We start from the raw sequence: 11,006 nt of genomic DNA on the forward strand, positions 1-11,006 counted from the left end.
AAACACATATTTTGAGATCATGATTAATATGAGGAGCTAAACCACATTGCTGAGGCGATAGAGGAAGCTATGTTTCCAACAAAAAGTGGTATATTCTATTTTATCTTTTTATTTGCAATAATTATATGATTATTTGCCTTGAACTATTATTGAATATGATTTTTATTTGAGTGATTGTGATCTATTTTTATGGAGTATGCTTAGTTTTAATACCTTTGATGCTTCATACTTGGTATTTACAATTATTACTTTTGAAAATTGCATAAATATAAGTATTGGTTTAATCACTTTGAACTTGGGAAATAGTGGAATCTTAGCCTCAGTGTTTCTTTTAGTATTGATATCATCTTTGATTGAGTTTGCTATAATTTTTATTGAGTTTTCTATTTTAATATTAGGATTTAAGTCTAATTAATATCCTTCACAAGTCTGAGAATCGAACCACTTTTACAACTATCTACAAATCACATCAATTTTTGGCGCCGCTGCCGGGGATCGAACCCGGGTCACCCGCGTGACATGCGGGAATACTTACCACTATACTACAACGACCATGGTTGAGTCCCTACGCAATGGTGGATTTGAAAACCAAACTATTGATGCGGCGATGGAATTTTTTAATGAAATCGCCGAAAAGACCCAGCAATGGGAAAATAGTAGGGCACCCCAGAAAACAATTCTTTTAAGTAGAGGAAACGTTAATAGGGTAGAAGGAGGATATGAATCAGATGCCAAAATTGCTGCTATAGCATAAAGGTTAGAAGCCTTAGAAGTGGGCCAGACTAGTGGTAGAGTGGAGCCTTTTTGGGAAGGCCAGAATATTAAAGAGCAGGCCAATGCTCTTTATAATAACACTAGATTTGATAACCGTCAAAAGATTGACCCATATTCAGAAACCTATAATCCTGGTTGGAGAAACCATCCGAACCTTTCGTGGTCTAAGGGCCAAAGTAAAGGTCAGTTTATTAATTCTAATGCTCCCCCAGGTTTTGGCTATACTAAGAATCCTTCAGGACTAGCTCAGTTTCAGAATCAGTCAGATAAGAAAATCCTAAGTTTAGAGGAATCTCTCGCCTTGTTAACTCAGCAAACTGCAAAATTCCAGTTATCCGTAGAACATAGTCTACAAGCTAGTAACAGGATAGGACAAGAAAATAGTCAGGCTATTTCCGAGTTAAAAACCCAGGTTAGTCTGATAAGTGATTCTTTGAGAGAAAAAGGTAAGTTTCCTAGTCAAACACAACCCAACCCTAGGGGAGTTCATGAATTAGGTGTAAAACCATCGAATCAATTAAATGCTGTTAGAACCCTTAGAAGTGGTAGAGTTGTAGACAATAAGGTAACCATGCCCGATAGTGAACATACTGTAGTTCACCCCTCATGATCTCACCTCTCAGGACCAATAGCTGAAGAGACTGATAAAGTTTCTAATTATGTGAATTCGGTTCCTGAAAGGTCTGATTTTAGGCCTAGAGCCCCATTTCCTCAGCTATTAGTACCAACAAAGAAGTAATCGAATTTTAATGACATAGTGGAGGTTTTTAAGCAAGTTACCATAAACCTTCCCTTATTAGATACAATTAGCCAAATTCCTGCTTATGCCAAGTTCCTTAAGATATGTGTACGCGAAAGCGAAAACTTAGCGTCCATAAGAAATCCTTTTTAGCTAGTCACGTAAGTTCAATCCTTCAGAACACCACAACTCCAAAGTACAAATACCCAGGTTCTCCTACCATTGCTTGCACAATAGGTAACTTCCGGGTAGAAAAAGTTTTACTTGACTTAGGAGACAGTGTGAACTTACTGCCATTCCATGTATACTTATAGCTAGGACTTGGTGAAACGAAACCTACTCATATGACACTGCAGTTAGCTGATAGGTATGTTAAAATCCCTCGAGGTGTTATCGAGGATGTTCTTATTGAGGTCGAAAAGTTTATTTATCCAGTGGATTTCTTGGTCCTAGATACCCAACCTGTCCCTGACCCAGAGAACCAGATACCTGTGATTTTAGGTCGCCCATTTTTAGATACGTCTAATGCAATCATTAACTGTCGAAATGGTGTGATGAGTTTATCTTTTGGTAATATGACTATGGAGATGAACATTTTTAATGTCAGTAAGCAACCTCATGAGCTAGATGACACATGTGTTGAGAAGGTGAACATGATATAAGCCTTAGTTCAGGAGTCATTACCAAACATCTTGTCTGAAGACCCATTAAAAAGTTGTTTATCCCATTTTGGTTTAGATTTTGACGACGATAGCACTATGGAACAGGTGAATGCTCAATTAGATTCTACCCCTGTGTTAGACACTGATATATGGAAAGCTAGGTTCGAACCGCTACCAGTTTCTGAGACTACCCTAATTCCTTCTTTAAAAGAGACCCCAAAGTTGGACCTTAAACCACTACCCGATACTCTAAAGTATGTGTTTTTAGGCCCATCTGAGACTTCACCTGTGATTGTAGTTTCCAATTTGGATAGTGATCAGGAAAGTAGGCTAGTAAATGTACTTTAAGACAATAAGGAAGCTTTAAGGTGGACTATAGCAGACATTAAGGGTATAAGTCCTACTGTGTGTATGCATCAAATTCATTTAGAGGAAGACTCCAAACCTTCTAGGGAGATGCAACGTCGACTGAACCCTAACATGAAAGAGGTAGTTCGAAAAGAGGTGCTTAAGTTGTTAGATGCGGGTATTATTTACCCAATTTCAGACAGTAAGTGGGTCAGCCCTGTTCAGGTTGTCCCCAAGAAATCAGGTATCACTGTAGTCCAGAATGATAATAATGAATTAATCCCAACCCGAGTGACCACGGGATGGCGTGTGTGTATTGACTATAGGAAATTGAACAAGGTCACAAGGAAGGATCACTTTCCCCTTCCTTTTATCGACCAAATGCTAGAGCGATTAGCTGGACATAGTCACTATTGCTTCTTAGATGGCTACTCCGGTTATAATCAGATCGTTATTGCCCAGAAGAAGACCAAGAGAAAACCACTTTTACCTGTCCCTTTGGTACCTTTGCGTATAGACGCATGCCTTTCGGGCTATGTAATGCCCCTGCAACTTTTCAGCGTTGTATGATGAGCATATTTTCTGATATGGTAGAACGGTTCTTAGAGGTCTTTATGGATGATTTTTCAGTGTTTGGTTCATCTTTCGATGAGTGCTTGCATCATTTGACATTAGTGTTGACTAGGTGTAAGGAAAAAAATTTAGTGCTTAATTGGGAAAAATGCCATTTCATGGTTAAATCAGGAATTGTATTAGGGCACATCGTCTCTTCAAAGGGTATAGAGGTAGACAAAGCCAAAGTTGACCTTATTAAGACTTTACAGGTCCCAAAAACCGTAAAAGATATTAGGTCATTCCTAGGGCATGCAGGTTTTTACCGTCGATTCATTAAGGATTTTAGCTTGATTTCTAGACCTCTTTGCAATTTGCTTGCAAAAGATGTTAAGTTTGTCTTTGATGATGCTTGTTTAGAGGCTTTTGAGAAGCTTAAAACTTTACTCACTACTGCCCCGATAGTCCAGGCACCTAACTGGAACCTACCCTTTGAGATTATGTGTGATTCTTCAGATTATGCTATAGGCGTCGTTTTAGGACAACGAGAAAACAAATTACTTCATGTGATTTATTATGCTAGCAAAACTCTGAATGATGCCCAAATGAACTACACTACCGAGAAGGAACTTTTAGCCATCGTGTTTGCCTTGGATAAGTTTAGGTCCTACCTATTAGGTTCTAAGATCATAATCTATACAGATCATGCTGCTTTGAAATACCTTTTATCTAAGAAGGATACCAAACCTAGATTGATTAGATGGATCCTATTGTTACAAGAATTTTATCTAGACATTAGAGACAAAAGGGGTGTAGAGAATGTAGTAGCAGACCACTAATCTAGGCTAGTAGTTGTTAGTTCCCCTAATAATTCCCTTCCTATGAGGGACAGTTTCCTGATGAACAATTGTTCTCTGTTTCCCAATCACCTTGGTATGCAAATATAGTGAATTATCTTGTTACTGGTCGAACCCCTCAACATTGGGGTAAGCAAGATCGTTCTAGGTTTTTAGCCGAGGTTAAGCATTTCTTTTGGGACGATCCTTATCTGTTTAAGTATTGTCCGGACCAGATTATTAGGAGATGTGTATCTGAGAGTGACCAGTCTAGTATTATCTCCTTTTGTCATGAACATGCATGTGGGGGTCATTTTAGTGCTAAGAAGACTGCTGCTAAGATTTTGCAGTGTGGATTTTACTGGCCTTCGTTGTTTAAAGATTCCCATAGTCATTGTGTTTCTTGTGAGCGTTGCCAGAAGTTAGGAACCATTTCCCGTAGAAATATGATGCCTTTGAACCCTATTTTAGTGATTGAGGTCTTTGTGTGGGGCATTGATTTTATGGGTCCATTTCCTATTTCGTTTGGTTATCTTTACATACTTGTCGCTGTAGACTATGTGTCTAAGTGGGTTGAGGCGGTTCCGTGTAAACGAATGACCACAGGGTCGTAGTCCAGTTTTTGAAAGAGAATATACTTACACGTTTTGGTACGCCGCGAGCTATAATTAGTGATGGAGGTTCACACTTTTGTAATAGACCGTTTTCTCTTTTAATGAAACAATACGGTATTACCCATAAAGTAGCAACCCCATATCACCCTCAGACTAGTGGTCAGGTAGAGGTTTCCAATAGGGAAATTAAACGTATTCTAGAGAAAACAGTTAATCCAAATAGGAAAGACTGGTCGTCGAGGCTTACTGATGCCTTATGGGCTTACCGTACTGCGTTTAAGACACCCATTGGAATGTCACCTTATCGTTTAGTGTTTGGCAAGGCATGTCACCTGCCTGTTGAGTTAGAGCATCGAGCCTATTGGGCTATTAAGAACTTAAACTTTTCACTTGACAAGGCAGGAGCTCAAAGAAAGCTCCAGCTCAATGAGTTGGACGAGATTCGTAGAGATGCATACGATAGTGCTAAGGAGTATAAGAACAAAATGAAACTTGTGCATGATAGGAATATTTTACGAAAGTCATTTTCTCCAGGTCAAAAAGTTCTTCTATGACACTCGTTTGCATCTATTCCCCGGGAAGTTGCGCTCTCGGTGGACCGGTCCTTTTGTGGTCCGTACTGTTTTTCCTCATGGCGCTGTTGAGATTGAGACACCAGATGGTAGTAGTTCTTCGAAGGTTAACGGTCAGCGATTGAAGCCCTTTTTAGAGCCTTTTCCTACAGGTGATGTTGAGGAGGTCCCTCTGGAGGACCCTGTTTACCTTGATTGACCATCGAGGCGATTTTGTATGTTGTATAATATTTTTGTAGGTTTTTGGTTACACTTCACCCAGGTACTATCTTTCCGACTTCTCTCTTTACTATTTCCTCATGTTACTTATATTTTGGTACTGTTCTTTGATTAGAAACATTGAGGACAATGTTAGATTTAAGTTTGGGGGTGGGGTAGAACTTTTTGTTACCTTTTCGTTGCAATAAATAAACTCCAGAGCCTAGAAATTTATCCCTATTAAGGATGGCACTAACCAATGTAAGTGGATGGAAGCATTTTGGTTGTAGGAGTTGAGGAACCAATCTGACTAGATGGAAACATCTAAAGAGTCTATTCATAAAAGCATAGAGCTCAGGTGTTATAAATAACATGATAGTTTCACCATATCTCGTTGAGTCCTTTTCACTTCTATTTTTATTTTGTTTTGTTTTTAAACTATGTTTCTCTAAGTGATTAGGTGGGGCTCACGATTCAAGTTGTAACCAATGCTAGGGTGAATTAGAGTGATTGAGATACAAAAAAAAAAACAAAAAAAAAACAAAAAAAAGAAAAAGAAATTGAGACCATACCATCAGACCAACGGGAATAAATTCAATAAAGTCGACCACTGGAACCCTTGTATATGCCAGTTGTGTTGACCTAGAGTTAGGATTATCGACCACTGCTACCCTTGTATATGCAAGTGTGTTGATATTAGTCAGACTAGTATCTCAGTCCATTAAGATAGGTTCATTTTGGCGGAGGCCTTCAGACAGATATGAGAAACACCGTTCACCTAGTAAACATCAAAACCATCTATGTTTTTCTATATCCATCTTCTTGATCTATCCATGTGATTAGTTTTGACTCCGGATATTGATGTCCATAGTGCGACTATCTGAGTAGAGCTCTGTCACTTCATATGAATTTTAGTATGCTTGAGTACAAACTCGTGTACAACAATTGGAATTTCGCATCAGGGTACTTCCTCCTGTAGTCAATAAGTATGCCAATCAAGGAGATTCTTTAGTGCCTTCCAAGGTTCTGTGTAGATAGCTAAGGTCTGGAGTAAAAAGGTTTTGTGGGTGTACCTCTGGTAAGCCTCCGGAGACAACACTCCGCCACTAGGGACACCTAGGGATTTAAAGGCTTATTGAATACGCTAAATGCAATCGACGATGCCTGCGACAGTGAGTTAGTATTTTATTTCTATTTTATTTTTGCTCGAGGACTAGCAAATAATAGGTTTGGGGGTATTTGATAGACACATTTTTGTGTCCGATTTGTCATGATTCTATATATTTTTAGGGCTCATTTTTGTACTTATTATGGTGTTTTATTTATTTGTAGGTATTTTTGGCTAATAAACATTTTTGGAAAAAATTGGCTCGAAAAGTTGTCGGAAAGCACCCGGAGGACATTTGATATTCAGACTCTCACTTTGGATAAGGGGTAACCTAATTACTAAGGGGCATCCCATTTCCAGGCAGTTGCTAATCGCACCCCTACTCTGGATAAGGGACAACCATCTTCAACATACAAAAAAGGATTTTGGCGGGAAAAAAGTGTAGTTAAATAGCAGTTTTGGCAATCGTGATTTGGAGGAGTTTGTGGTCGATTAAACCTCTGATTTTCATAGGATAAACTCCTTATGGGTCTAGGAATCTGATATGGGTGTTTAAATCGATTAGATTGGGCTCAATCGACGGATTTTTCTCACAACAAGAAAATATGGAAAGTCACGTGTGTGACCTGTTTTAGGGAATTTTAGAGAGATTAAAACGCTGTAAACCTTCCCAAATATTTGTATCTATCTAAGGAAGAGTTTAGAATAAAAAGGAAAGCTCAGAAACGCGTAGAAATCCTAAAACAAGAAATTGTCGCAACTTGGCCGTGAAGAGAAGGAAAGAGATTTTGGAAGATTTGGGAGAGCTTTAATCGGTATTTTTGATATAAATAGATGTATTGGGTCATATAGAAGAGGTGTCGAGAGTTTGGGAACCTAAGGAGAGCCAGAGAAGAAGAAATCAGAGCTTTACCATACTCTGTTTCTGCTGCCGCTGCTGTTGAAGAAGAAGAACAGCTGAAGAACATTGACCCTCGGTAGACAGTCGCAGAAAAGTGTCACTGTTTAACAGCTGAAGAACATTAAGCTGTTCAGGGCAGTCTTATTTCAGGGCAGTCTTAAATCAGCGACAAAGCAACAATTTTTCTGTAACAGTTCCATTGTAATAGCTGTTTTGCAACACCAATACACTGTTGCAAACAGTCTGTGTTATTAATTTTCACTCTTTTAATCATCTTTTGAGCAACAAACACATATTTTGAGATCATGATTAATATGAGGAGCTAAACCACATTGCTGAGGCGATAGAGGAAGCTATTTTTCCAACAAAAAGTGGTATATTCTATTTTATCTTTTTATTTGCAATAATTATATGATTATTTTCCTTGAACTATTATTGAATATGATTTTTATTTGAGTGATTGTGATCTATTTTGATGGAGTATGCTTAGTTTTAATACTTTCGATGCTTCATACTTGGTATTTACAATTATTACTTTTGAAAATCTACTTGTTGCAATATTTTAGAATCAAATTAAACAAGAAAATTGCATAAATATAAGTATTGGTTTAATCACTTTGAACTTGTAAAATAGTGGAATCTTAGCCTCAGTGTTTCTTTTAGTATTGATATCATCTTTGATTGAGTTTGCTATAATTTTTAGTGAGTTTTCTATTTTAATATTATTAGGATTTAAGTCTAATTAATATCCTTCACAAGTCTGAGAATCGAACCACTTTTACCACTATCTACAAATCACATCATATACTTCTTGTAAAGTGGTACTGATTATCTAGCTAATCTCTTATCGTTCTTAGATGGATAATTAGTCAAACACTTTTACATGAGTATTTTTTGTTTTCCTTTTTCTTGTTTTTGGCTTTGCTTTCAAACGTGGTTTTGAATGTTAAAAGGCATGGAATTTCTCATGCGTGCTTTGTGAACCATCCTCTTACGGGTACACAAACAGTTTTGAGGTCTCTCACGGACCAAGTTTGTGAACCCTAAGTCTCTCGAATCTTAGTTATATACCCATCCTATTGAGTTGAACTCTTCACTCTAGGCTTCTTATTATCAATGTATTCTTCTTCCTGCTTTTGGGATTTACCTGAAGACTTTGTTGATAATACGATATATTTTGAATTCGATAAAGAGAAGAGAACCTTTGTTGAAGGATCTTTTGCTCAATCTCCTGATTCTTATTCGGATGTAGAGGAGGTTGAAGAGATTTCGTCAGATGTAGTTCTTGACTTCCTAAAGAACTTTGCGGATGCAAAACAACAACTTGTTAATACAATGAAGTGTCTTGATGAGGTAAGAACTGAGTTGAAAAGGGTTAACTCTGACCTTGTTCTCATGAAGACCCGTGTTAAGGAACTTCCCAACAAGGACTTTCTCTCCAAAGGTGCAGAGGATGTTGTCGTTCACAAGCTTGAAAACCTCAAGAGTCATGAGGATCCATAACCGTATATATGACTTCAGTTCGTGTTAGTCTTTGGGGTAAAGGTCTGTTTTTTATTTAGCTTTCCTAGTAAATCTTCTATTTTCTTGTTTTTATTATAAGAATAACTAGTGCTTTGAATAACAATGATTGTGACTACACATAGCTATTTTTTTCATCTTTTCGTTCTTTTTTAGGTTTTTTAGTTTAAATTCTAAAAACTGTGTGGAGGATGATGTTTTTGCAGTATTAATCTTTATGATTTGTTATATTGCAATTTTTTATGGGATATTGGTGTTTACATCCATGAACTATGTTCGTCCCATACTTTGTCAAAAGTAAAGTCGTTCGTGATCGGTATTCATGTACTGGTAAAAGAATGAATGGACTTTTGGCAAATACAAAAGTTAAGCCTATATTGTCAAATATTTGATGGAAGATAGGTTAAAATCTTTTGCTTACAAGGATTATGTCTATTAATATCGTTATGCAAATAGTGATGAAAAATAGAATGAATCCTTGTGTATTCCGCAGTATTGATCATCCCTGATCCATATTTTATGTATTACTGTGAGGCTCCGTAATGTATCTTATGTTGAGCACTATACAACCAAGTTGATTTTTTAGCTTAGTTGGTGTTCCGTGAGATATGTTATGTCGAGCATATTGAACTAAATTAATCATCTTGTTTGGTTATTTAGTTATTGCTCCGTAAGATTTCTTATGTCGAGCAAAACAAATGACAATTAAATTGATTACTTTTGTGATTAGTTTGGTTGTGTATTCCGATTAGGTTAATTATGGGTTCTCTTGTAATTAATCTAGTTGAGTATTTTCGTATCTCCAGAAGTTCTCTTATGTTGAGCATAATCAATTGAATTGATCACTTTTTGTGTTTAATTTGATTGCGTATTCCGATTAAATTAATCATGGATTTACTTGTGATTAATTTAATTAAGTTTTTGGATGTAAAAAATCATTCTCATGGTTTTTGGTGTCCAATAAAATCCTTCCTTTCTTTCGAAATTAAGGTCGCTCTTGTTGTTCTTTCGTGAATGACATCAAATGGGGGAGAGTTCTTTTGAACTTGTGCTTAATGGTCATATCTTGAGGGGTGTGCGGTTGTGGAATTTTAGAGGGGTTATCTTGTATCTGTAAATTCCTTGATGAATGCATTTAGCTTCGGCTTTATGATTGCATTTAAATTAGTTGGTATGTATTTTTTCCTTTGGTCATGAAATGTCTCTCTTGGAAATTTCATTATGATCCCTTTCTTGTACCTTTGCCAATTTTATTGACAAAAAGGGGGAGAGTTAATATATAGTTCACACTACAAATACATATGGTTTTCGGATCATTGTGTAAGGGGGAGTAGTTTCCATGTGAGATGGAGTATTGATTAAGGGGGAGTGATACATATCACCATAGTATTATTGTTGAAGTTGTGATACAACTGGACTTTGACACTGTGTAATAATACCATGACACTATATAACAATGATTGATAGACACATTTTTTTGTACGAATTGTCCTCGGTGTCTCTATTGTTAGTGCTTGATTTTGTACTTATTATGGTGTTTTTATGTATGTGTAGGTGTTCTTGGGAAATAAACATTTTTGGAATATTCGGCTCGAAAAGTTGATTTTGGCACCCGGAGGACACTTGATATTCGGACTCCCACTTTGGATAAGGGGCAACCCAATTGCTATGGGGCATCCCAGTGCTACTCGCACCCCACACCTGGATAAGGGGACGCCACTTCTTCTTCACGAGAAACATAAAAGTGGTGGGAATTTATCAGCTCAAATATCTATTGCGGCGTAACTTCTGGAAGAGAATTTGGAGGGGATTTATTGAGATTCAATGACCGGATTTAATTGATATCACCCAGTTTCGATTAAACAGGGACGGTAATGTGTTTTGTTTCGTCAAAAAATGGATAGATTATCGGTTTGATGTAAAACAGGGCAAACGTGTGTTGGAGTGATTCTCGATATTCTTGTTTAGATATTTGAAGTATTTGCGCAGAGTTTAAATCCTTCTGGATTACGTATTCAACATGTTCAGCCTGAGCAAACCACCAGAAGACGCATGCAGTGAAGAAAAAGGAAGTTTCCTTCGTTATCTCGACAAACATGGTCCACAAGAATATCGGGTTTTCAATTCTGTTTTTTGATGTTTAATGTGATATATACGGTGGATGGACTGAGTATTTCTCTA

General features: G+C 37.2%; 1 non-coding gene across 1 annotated transcript; it reads right to left on the reverse strand.

Annotated features, from left to right (window-relative positions):
- Positions 1 to 480: 480 nt before the first annotated feature.
- TRNAD-GUC lies at positions 481 to 552 on the reverse strand. The gene has a single exon. It is a non-coding gene; the product is annotated as a tRNA-Asp (tRNA).
- Positions 553 to 11,006: the final 10,454 nt, after the last annotated feature.

The sequence above is a fragment of the Papaver somniferum genome, chromosome 4 (genome assembly GCF_003573695.1).
Source record: "Papaver somniferum cultivar HN1 chromosome 4, ASM357369v1, whole genome shotgun sequence".
NCBI lineage: Eukaryota > Viridiplantae > Streptophyta > Magnoliopsida > Ranunculales > Papaveraceae > Papaver > Papaver somniferum.